This window comes from Halyomorpha halys, unplaced genomic scaffold (genome assembly GCF_000696795.3).
Source record: "Halyomorpha halys isolate HHAL.00 unplaced genomic scaffold, Hhal_1.1 Scaffold1234.1, whole genome shotgun sequence".
NCBI classification, from domain to species: Eukaryota; Metazoa; Arthropoda; class Insecta; order Hemiptera; family Pentatomidae; genus Halyomorpha; species Halyomorpha halys.
The window spans coordinates 62,650-74,586 of NW_027109882.1; the positions used below are offsets into that span (position 1 = coordinate 62,650).

Genomic DNA, 11,937 nt, shown 5'->3' on the forward strand with positions numbered 1-11,937 from the left:
TATACATTGGTTTTCACTATTGTTGTCATTTGTAAATTTCTGATCAATCTTGCGGGCCGGAAAAATGCCCAATGCAGCCCGCGGGTTGGCCACTTCACTATAAATTTTGTTTTTTCGAGTCTGTATAACATATATATTTTAATTATATAATATACCTAGACCTATGCCTATACCATATATCTACTTGATACTTCTCCACAAAGTTTGCTAACACTCAAATAAAATGAGTGACCATTGGTCAACAATGACCTCATCGGAAAACCACACCACGGGATTATTCGGTAATATCAAGTAAGTAATATATTCCATCAGGTGTTGGCAACATGGCGACCCCTAAATAAGTTCAATATCGAGGCGGCTGTGTTTGCCGCTGACCGTGATCAATGGCCTGTGGTGACCAGATACTGATGACCGCTGTCCACTGCCGCCATTAGGAACACGTGACCGCCGCCATCTTGAGAGCTCTCACGCTATTAATTACCACGGCCCACTTGATAGCGGTATTAGTCATCCTTCGCGATTTCCTCGATATATCAGATCTTCTTGATGGATTTTCATCAGTCAATATGTATATATAAGCGTATGCTTATCACCGGATAATCATGTCCAAATAGTTAAAAACATAAGCTATCGAATACAAATTAAACAAACCAAGATATGTTTGGAACTTTTTAGGAAATAAAAGTAGTGATAGTCTAATAAATGAATACTTTTGATCCCTCGGCATTGTGTCAGTTATACATTGTTGAACACGACATAAATAAGAATATTATTGCAGATTTATACGATGTCAGTAACGAAATTTAAAGCATTACACAAATTCAGCTTATGTCCCACTTACAAGTATCGTCCTTAAATTTACAAAAATATTATTGTATCAAAACAAGGACAAAGGATTACCCACTCGAGGTTCTCAATGCACATTTTGCAAAACCCATTTTCTCAAAACTCCATTATTGGAATTCGTTCTAAGTTTCGAGAATATTATTGATTTTCTAACCAATTGTTGTTTTTCTTGACCTAACTCTACCAATTAGAATTACCAACATGAGGTGTCTTCTCAACAGATTTTTACAGAATCATATTTAACGATGAATTCATATCGTTCACTTTTTTGATCTGACGAGTACTTCAGACGTAAATCACCAAACACCAAAAATAATATTTTACGTTGTTTTTTTTTTGTTTATGATTTACCTGCAAAAGAAACAAAAAAAGTATAAAACATCGAAGAATCCATAGTTTTAAAATCCAATTTCCTATAATAATAATCCATCATCTTAACTTGAGTATGTGCTGCTGCTGCATATCATTTTCTTTTAATTCTAAAGAAAACCTGTAATAACGGTGGAGATGTCAACGTTTAAAAATAGTTGACAATATTTTTTAATTGTTACTTTACAAACATTATTATAATTGCACCTGCACTACTGATCGGTTGACGTTGAAGTCTTAAGGTGCTTGAGATGGATCTAATATAAGTAACGTAAAAAAAATATATATAGTGATTTAAATTGTAATAATTTTCACGTTTGAAGGTTTCTGTAAAAACTAAAATGAGCTGTACAATGAATGCCATGAATTCTAAAACTCCTACTAAGTAAGAGATGAGTCGAAGGTACACTTTCCTGTTGAGCCAAATATACACATTCTTGTTGAGTCAAAGAAAGACCAGAAATCCCAATAATAGTAACAACCTTCTACTAATTAAATTAATGTTTTAATAGTTCTACAACACTGACTCTAAACTCTTCTCTTACTGCCAACATGAAAAACAAAAAGAAGAGCTGGCAACGTCGTTGTCCACTAACCTGACGTGTCTATTGTATCCCTGAGGACCATGCAACCACTCTACGTACTCGTAGGACTAAGGATTGTACAGTGTGCTTCCATTTCTTTGGATACCAAGAACACAAGCAAGATTTATAAAAAGGTCTGATTCGAACTGGCACTCGAGTCAGCCATGATCTATTTTTAAAAACTTTACTATTGTTTCACGATTCGGAAAAACATTCAGAAGAAAGCTGACTTTCTTCTACCCTATTACTTAATTAAATTCCGTATAAATGAGGTTTTCTCCAAAATTCCGAAACATAAACTAGAACTAACAAAGAAAGTTAATTATAGGTAAGGAGTCAGTACATATAAAATCAACCAATGATGGGTCTAATATACTACAATATAATATACTACATCCCAAAGAAATTTCAGGTCTGAGAGATACATCTATTTATCTAGTGGGTCTTCAAAAAAGTTCCAAATTTCCGAAAATTAGGTATATTAAGTATTATGTAATTATTATTATTATTATGGCACTACACTGCCTGCAAGAACCCAGGCCTCCTCTACCACAGCCAACCAATCTACACTGTCTCTTGCTTTCTCCTTCCATCTTTCAACATTCAACAGCTTCAAATCATCCTCCACATCGTCCATCTGATCCGGGTCCTCTTTTTCGTTTTCCACCTGGTTTGGCGTAAGCCATGTTTTTGGGTAGCCTTTCATCGGGCATCCTCTTATCGTGTCCTATCTTATTCTTATTGTTTTGACTAAAGCCACGATGCTGGGTTTCCTGACAGATCCATCAGATCATCATTCCTTCTTCTCCAAATTCCATTCTCCTAGATTCCTCCCTTTATCCTTCTTAATACTTTTCTCTCCCAGGAGTTTAGCGTCTATTCTGCTTTTGTCAAGGGCTCTGTTTCTCTCCCATCACTAATGGCCTTACCATTGGTTTCTAAATTACCACTCTCATTCTTTTAGAGAGAAATTTCTTTGGGATGTAGTATATTATGTAATGTAAATCCACAAAAGAAAAAAAATGATGTTTTATCCATAACAATTTTAGAGGAGATGGTTTTTGTTTTATTAGTATTTACCTCTGTTATTTTTTTATTTGCAATTCCGTAGTCTATATAAACTAAACAGGAAATATTGTCTATTCCATGATATCTTTAACCAAATATCTTTAATAACCAAAGGACTTTGGAGTTTAATATTTAATTTAATTGTAAATCTTTGAAAAATGTGAAACAGGTTGAATTACTAATACAAAATCGGCAATACCATTACAAAAACTGAATCTAAATTAATTTTTTTTTTCAATTCTCTGGATTTTGTACAAACATAAGTAATAAAATAAATAAATTTTGTCTAGACCCATCATTGGTTGATTTTATATGTGCTGACTCCTTACCTATAATTAACTTTCTTTGTTAGTTCTAGTTTGTGTTTCGGAATTTTGGAGAAAACCTCATTTATACGGAATATAATTAAGTAATAGGGTAAAAGAAAGTCAGCTTTCTTCTGAATGTTTTTCCGAATCGTGAAACAATAGTAAAGTTTTTAAAAACAGATCATGGCTGACTCGAGTGCCAGTTCGAATCAGACCTTTTTATAAATCTTGCTTGTGTTCTTGGTATCCAAAGAAATGGAAGCACACTGTACAATCCTTAGTCCTACGAGTACGTAGAGTGGTTGCATGGTCCTCAGGGATACAATAGACACGTCAGGTTAGTGGACAACGACGTTGCCAGCTCTTCTTTTTGTTTTTCATGTTGGCAGTAAGAGAAGAGTTTAGAGTCAGTGTTGTAGAACTATTAAAACATTAATTTAATTAGTAGAAGGTTGTTACTATTATTGGAATTTCTGGTCTTTCTTTGACTCAACAAGAATGTGTATATTTGGCTCAACAGGAAAGTGTACCTTCGACTCATCTCTTACTTAGTAGGAGTTTTAGAATTCATGGCATTCATTGTACAGCTCATTTTAGTTTTTACAGAAACCTTCAAACGTGAAAATTATTACAATTTAAATCACTATATATATTTTTTTTACGTTACTTATATTAGATCCATCTCAAGCACCTTAAGACTTCAACGTCAACCGATCAGTAGTGCAGGTGCAATTATAATAATGTATGTAAAGTAACAATTAAAAAATGTTGTCAACTATTTTTTAAACGTTGACGTCTCCACCATTATTACAGGTTTTCATTAGAATTAAAACAAAATGATACGCAGCAGCATCACATATAGTACAAGAGCCGGGAAGGCAAAAGGCAGTTATCTCACCCCAATTTTTTAATACTTCAATAAAAACTATGTATAATTACTAGTCAAAATTGATGAGTCTACCAAGTATAGGTAGGGGGATTAAAAAATGGCGGCTGTTTCAAAACCTTAAAAAACATTGATTTTCATTCGGAGCTCTATATCTTAAAAACTGCCAACAATACTAGAAAATCTAAGAGAAAATTATTTAAAGAAGAGTAAATTTGCTGAAATATTAGCCCTAAAAGAGCTTGTTACGTTCAATGGTTCTCGAGATATAGCTTTTTAAAAAGCAAAGTTTCTTAAAAATCTACTGAAAGATTAGTATTTAGTTAATTTATTTTGAGAAATCTATATATAGATATACAGCTTCGTATGAAAATTTTTTTTTTTTTATCGCTTTGAAACAGCCGCCATTTTTTATTCCCCCTACCTATACTTGGCGGACTCATCATTTTTGACTATTAATTATACATAGTTTTCATTAACTATTTATGGCCTTACCATTGGTTTCTAAATTACCACTCTCATTCTTTTAGAGAGAGTTTTAAGCTTCAATATTTTTTACAGGGAGAAATAACATGTATTTCGTGCAGTAATCTTGGCCTCTATTTCGGTCTCTACTTTGTTGCCATCTGTAACTAGGCTTCCCAGGAATTTATACAGGTATACAGAACTGAACTGTGGTCTCTTAACGTTACTTTCCTATTCTCTTTCTAACCCTTTCTTGAACGTTTCATGTATACCGTTTTGTTCTCAATCACCTTAAGGCACTATTCATATGCTGCTTCTTCGAATTCCTGAAATCTTCTTTTTAATGCTGCTCGGGTTGTTGCCGCAAAGACTACATCAACCGCATATGCTAAATGTTGAGACAGTCAATTGTGAATGGTTCCTCCAGGATTCGTTCTAACTGAATATATAGCTACTTCTACGGATAACTACTTCTAATGCTATATTAAAAAGAAGAGGAGCTAGAGGATCCCCCTGTCTCAATCCATTTTCCACAGAAAATTCCTGGGACAGCGAATTTCCAAGCTTAACTGGGCTGGTTGTATTCATTTGTGTCATTTAACGTATTATTTTATGATTCAAATAATCTGAAAATGCACAGATTTCACTTTCTAAAATCTCAATAATAAATGTCATAATTTTGAACTGAAAAAACTCATAACTATTTTAAATTCATTATCTTATTGCTTTTTAATCTGTGTTTGAAATTTCATCTAGAAGACTTAGTTGGTTTTTTAGTTAGAAATGTATAAATAGAACTAAAATTGAAAGAAGTGTTAACAGTGCTAAGACATACAATCAGAAATACTTCATCTGGGACACCCATTAATAATCCATGAAACATTCTTTTATTTGATTGTAATAAATGGTTAACATTTTTTTATTGTAATGAATCTGTATTGGTTTTTAAGTCAGATTTTTTTTAAATATAGCCTTAATTGAAAAAGCGATGTAAGCCTTTTTTAAAATTTTAGGTATTTTTAACATATTTTGCTAAAATACAAATTGTCTCAGTGATGAAATTTTAATTATTTGTTATAGTACAATAAATAGTCGTTTCCTGAAAACTTTGGATTTGTAAAGTAACATAGCATAAACATAAACATATGAAAGGGGACAAATATGTTTTATGTTAAATAAAGTATCTAACAAATTGTGCTCTAACTAAAATATAAACTAAAAAAACTGAGCAAGTTTCTGGTATAAAATTACAAACAATTATTACAACAATGAATTAACAGTACAAGAAAATTATCTATACAGATTTTGGATTTGATAAGTAAGAAATTTATCAAATTGAACATCTGAGCACTACTGTTAAGTTTCATAAAAAAATTAGCTAGTTTTAAAAAAGATTTTAACTACAAAACTAATAAGTTTTCAGTAACATTTACCTATCTATCATAGCATAACAAAAAAATAAACATGTTTCCTTAAAATTTAGATTTATATGAGGCAGTTCAGATTGAATATGTGAACATATTAATTTTAGCTACTGTTAAAATTTTCTTATAACAATGTTAATAATAAAGTGTCAGTGATAAAATTTAAACCATTTATTAAAAGTGAAATAAAATAATGTTTTATGGAAATTTTAAAAGATAATTTTTTTTTTAAATTTCAAAAAAATTATTTATGGGATGCTTGGTTATTTAAGATCGCGTATGCATGATTTTATGGAAATCACAATAAACTGGACAATTTCATACTTCCTAAAATAATTGTTATAAGAACCGAATACATAAACAGACAAAAGAGGTAGATTATCATAAACATCTGTCAAAATTTTGTTCAACTGCAACCAATTTTTGAAAATACCAAACAAGTTAAGACACCAATGCAAAACCAGGGCTCATAAAAAACTGAATGAATAAAATATTATTTAATATTTATGTCAACCCCAATGTTTATGTCAACCCCCTAAATATAGCACAAACATTGAAAAAAATTACTAAATTTTGTCAGCAAGGATATCATATCATATTATATGAATTGACACTACACAGAATGACGATATGACTTTTGGCCCAACAAATACATATTTAGTTCACCAAAATACGTTAACATTTTGATAATTTTACTAATGATCTATTAAAATAGAGGTAATTAGCAAATAAATTAAAAATCAAATCTTCTGAAATTTCTGTATTTAGAGTACATAATTATATTTAAAAAAAATAATTACGAACTAAACCATACACGACTCCTGTTTATTCATTTTAAATCTGCTTTTTTATTTTTCAATTGAGGCGTTTCCCGAAAACTTATACTTTCATTTTAAATTTTTATTTTTATTAACAGTTTTAGTTCTATGCTATGATGTGATAAAACTATTTCCTCTAATCACAAATTATTAAACTGTTTTTGGAAAAAATCTTTATTTCGCAATAATCTAGTACTAAGTAAGTGGATCAAAAATTATAAATTTTAAAAAGGACTTGGCTGATTTTGTAAGCTTCAGTTTATGCATATTATAAATTGGATGTATCAACTTAAATTATAAATTATACAATATTCACTTAATTATGATAAAAGATTGTAATTTTTAATTGATTAATAAGGTAAATAAATTTCCTTGGGTAAATAGCAATAAATACGTTTCCCTTTGTATTACTAAAACCTCAACTAATTCTTTTCAAGTTTAAATAAAAAACAAGTAGTAGGATTTGTTAGTATCCACACTTAAAAATAAACAGCCAAAGAAACGTTTAATCCTTTTTACGACCAGACCTCTTGATGGTAGGAAGGTGAGTTCTGATAGCAATTATTTTTTTTAATTTCTTTTTTATATGTTCATTTGATCTGAAACTTTTTGTCAGCTGAATTCAATTAACATTTAACAATTTATTAATTAGGGATGTTTAATTGGTAATTATTCCAAACTAGAAGTAATTATACCATTATATGTATGTAATATCTATCAAGTTATACCGTTATGTTTCGATAAGTGAAAATCATTTTCAGAAACATTATTTAGTCTGATTAATAAGGACAATAAAGTACAGGAAGTACAGCCCGTAATCTCCAGTTTTGTAAGTACATTATCAAAGTAACATTTCACTTTATCTCAAGATTGCTCTCTTTTGATATGTTTGTTTTTCTTATAATTTTGCTGCTGTAATTCCCTTCTCGGAATATAACTTGTGGGAAAATAACACAGTATTCTCAAACAAGAGGCTTTTACTCTTGATTTAGTTATCACATTATTTTTATTTTTTTTATGGGCCCCTTAATTTAGAAATTATTCAGGTATTTTTATTATGACTATCTTTTAACAATAATAAATAATTTTAGAAACTATTGAAGTTATTAATGCGTAGTGGCACATTAGAAAACTGCATTAAAAAATATATATATAACTCTATAAAATAAAAAAAATAAAAAGTCGGTAAGAAATGGTCATTATGAAACATTTTGATCCGATAGTCCAGTCATACTCATGGCAGAGGAGAGCAGAGGGTCGTCACTGGCTTAATTTTTGGAATCCAAGAAAAAAATAAAATAAAATAGTGAACTTATTTGATAAATGATTACTTTGTGGAAATGTGCTATAATTAATGAGGTAACACTGTTAAGTTGACATCTTCACAGATCACCACACCACACCGATATGACAAAATATCGATTCTTCGGTAAAGAAAGGTTTAAATCTTACCTTTTTTGAGAGCAATTATTCGTCATATACTTAGATCCAAAAATAATGGGGGGGAATGATTATTAAAAACCTTTTTTAGGTTCCGTTCTTCTTATTATAACTTACATTTGCCATTTTAATAATCTGAGAATGTTTGTTGAAAATAAATTAAAGAAGGCAACCATCGTAAAAGAGGTGCTTAATATTTTTGCCCACAATTCCAGAAGGCTAATGCTCTGATAGCAAATCTCTACATCTTTTTGTGTTTATTGTGTACGTATGCACGTATTTATGTACAATAATTAAGTTTATGCTCGATTTTCAATAATTTATTGTGATTATCGCTAATAAAAATTTAAAAAGTAATGAATAAATTTGATGAAGCAGCAATAAAATCGTGGGAAATTACACCTTGTAATGCGGAACTAAATATCTTTCTTTTACCCAATGTTTTTGAATGGACTATTATATGGACACTTATTGAATACTTGAAAATGATTTCATTTTATTACTTTCTTCTAAATTCTTCTAATTTTAAAATTTAGAGTATACATCTAAACGAACAAAAACAGCTTTTCAGCGTTTATGACCGATGAAGTTTTTAGGCGTTAAACAAAAAATTATTTTTTTTTATTGTTTTTTAATATAGAACTTATCCTTAAATGTATTTAATCTTTAATGATGTTTAAATATAATTTTGTAATTATAAAAGTAAATGAATAATCCACTCAGTCATCTAGTTGGCATGTTCCAACAAGTCAGGTTGGCCGAGCGGTCTAAGGCGCCAGATTTAAGCTCTGGTTCCCGATGGGAGCGTGGGTTCGAACCCCACACCTGACAGGAAAATTTTTTTAAACAAAAATTTTATAGAATTATGATCTTTTATTAGATTCAAAACAAATTTCAAAAGTGATCAAATTATTAAATACCAGTTCTTTCATAACATTAAATATAATTTTTTATACATAACTTTCCAATTTTAATTATTTTAAATTCATTGCTTACTTAATTTATTTATTTATTTTTGTCAATCATCGTTTTGTACAGGGAACGTTATGATAGGTATTTTACGGCAAACTAAACCAGTTAATGTAATTTACTATAATACTATAAAAAACTAAGTTTAAGAGTTGAATGTTAGTTTAATACAAACAAATAAAATTAGAATTATCATTGCATTGAATATAATAAATAAATAAGTTAAACTTATAAAAAATTATTATATTTTTAGGCTAAAATAATTAAGTTACTATTAGGTTACTTCAATATAGCAACTAAATATTTTTAAAATCGTTTACATCGCCATTCACAGATATATAAATGCTCCTGTATTTCGCATTTCATGTTCTAAAACAGAAAATCATGATTCTTCAATATAGAATATGAAATGTGTAAAATGAGAGAATATACGGCTAATAAAAATATTTAAATTATTTCTATAGTCTTTTATTGTTACGAAATATTTTTCAACCGAAATTTATTGATCTAATTATAAAATTAGTTTGACATTGCGTTTTGAAAAATTCATTTTTATTATTATTAAACATTTTTAGTAATTACGATTAATCATCTTTCTTAAGATTATATTAACAATAAATTTAGCGTAATAATTCAGAATTATGTTTTATGTCATCTTGAGAAAGTCAAATCACATCATAGAAAGGGACCACGGTGAAAATAGTACTAGAGCCCAAGAGGAGAAAAAAGGCAGTTATCTCACCCCAATTTTTGATTACTTTAAGGAAAACTATGTATAATTACTAGCCAAACTTGATGAGTCTGCCAAGTATTGGTAGGGGGAATAAAAAATGGCGACTGTTTCAAAGCGATAAAAAAAAAAAATTTCATTCGGAGCTCTACATCTTAAAAAGTAGAAACAACACAAGAAAACCTAAGAGAACGTCATTTAAAGAAGAATAAATTTGTTAAAATATGAGCTCTAATAGAGTTATTTACGTTAAATAGTTTTCGAGATATAGCTTTTTAAAAAGCAACATTTCATAAAAATGTTGTTTGGGACATACTGAAAGATCAGTAGTTAGTGAATTTATTTTGAAAAATTTATATCTCAAAAACCATTAGACCTACAGATGTCTATTAGCACTCAAATTAAATCTAGTTTAATGAGCTATAAAGTAGTTTATTACGTTTATCATCGTAGGAGTAATTGTTTACAATAAATTTGCTAAAATAAATTGGTTTATAGTTGTTCGGACAAATTTTCATTTGCCAAATTTATATTCATATGTGAATATCATAAAAACAACTACCCCTACGAAGATAAGTGTCATGAACTACTTTATAGAAAGTTAAATTTCCTTTTTTTTTTTTTTAGTGTTGACAGACATATGTGCGTCATATGGATCTAGAGATACATTATTTTAAACATCTAACATTTTATACGAACAACTAGAAATTAACACTTTTTAATACAGTTTATTTTCTCAAATATCATAAAAACTACTACTCCTACAAAGATATTTAACTATTTTGTAGTCAATGTAACTAGCTTTAATTTGAGCGCTGGCAGACATCTGTACGTCCAATGGTTTCTGAAATACACTTTTTCATAAATCAAACTTATTGTTCGAACAACTAGAAATCAATATATTTTAGCAAATATCATGAAAACTACTATTCCTACGAAGGTAAAGGTCATAAACTTCTTTATAGTCCATTAAACTAGCTTTAATTTGAGTGCTAATAGACATTTGTACGTCACATTGTTGCAGAGATATAGATCTATCAAAATAAATTAACTAACTACTAATCTTTCAGTAGATGTTTAAGAAATTTTACTTTTTCAGAAGCTATATCTCCAGAACTATTTGACGTTAATAGCTCTTTTAGGGCTAATGTTTCAGTAAATTTACTCTTCTTTATATAATGTTCTCATAGATTTTCTAGTGTTGTTGTAAGTTTTAAGATATAGAACTTCGAATGAAAAATTAATATTTTTTTAAGGTTTTGAAACAGCCGCCATTTTTTATTCCCCCTACCTGTACTTGGCTGACTCATCAATTTTGTTTAGTAATTATACCTAGTTTTCATTAAAGTAATCAAAAATTAGGGTGACATAACTGCCTTTTTTTCTTCCCGGCTCTTGTACTATCTGTGATGCTGCTGCGTATCATTTTGTTTTAATTCTAATTCTGTTCGGGAATTCAATCATTGTGACTTTTTCATTTCCTGAACTATAAAATTAAAAGGAAAGAGAACCTTTTTTTTTATTTGTTAATTCTTTCTTGAAAACCATGTACTGTTTGTACTTCGCATCATTTCATAGTAATTTAAGAAGATTAAATTACCAAATGATTTTAATTCTAATTAATATTTTCAGTTAGCAGCTAAGAATTAAAATGAACAAATAAATCAAAATTATGAGGCAAATCGAGGAAGGGGAAAGGACAACATTCAATTAAATGAGGACCATTTATTCATTATTATTTATTTTGTAGTTTAAAATTGACAAATATGAGGTAAAACGAAGTATTGTTTAAAATATGAAGTCATGAATTGAACCTTAGAAAAAAGAAAAAAAAACCCAACACAAGTGAGGAATGTTGTTCGAATAGTATTAACCGGTAGTTTCGAGTAATTATGAAGTAGTCTCTCAAGAATAAATTTGTTATAGAGAAAGTTCGTTGTTATTGTTTTTAACTTGGATTTTCAATCCATCCAGCCATTCGTCCATCCGACTTTTTGTGACTAATGGAAATTTCATTTTATGTTTTATAT

The 11,937-nt window shown here is 29.4% G+C and overlaps 1 long non-coding RNA gene and 1 other non-coding gene across 2 annotated transcripts in view; one reads left to right on the forward strand and one right to left on the reverse strand.

The window, feature by feature from the left end:
* The window catches only part of LOC136795920 (uncharacterized), a 56,771-nt gene that overhangs the window by 35,225 nt on the left and 9,609 nt on the right, over positions 1-11,937 (reverse strand). Inside the window, exon 2 of the long non-coding RNA XR_010843627.1 lies at positions 1,044-1,197. This is a non-coding gene — a long non-coding RNA (uncharacterized lncRNA). The remainder of the gene's footprint in view (positions 1-1,043; positions 1,198-11,937) is intronic.
* Positions 8,957-9,039, forward strand: TRNAL-UAA (transfer RNA leucine (anticodon UAA)). Its single transcript has one exon. It is a non-coding gene; the product is annotated as a tRNA-Leu (tRNA).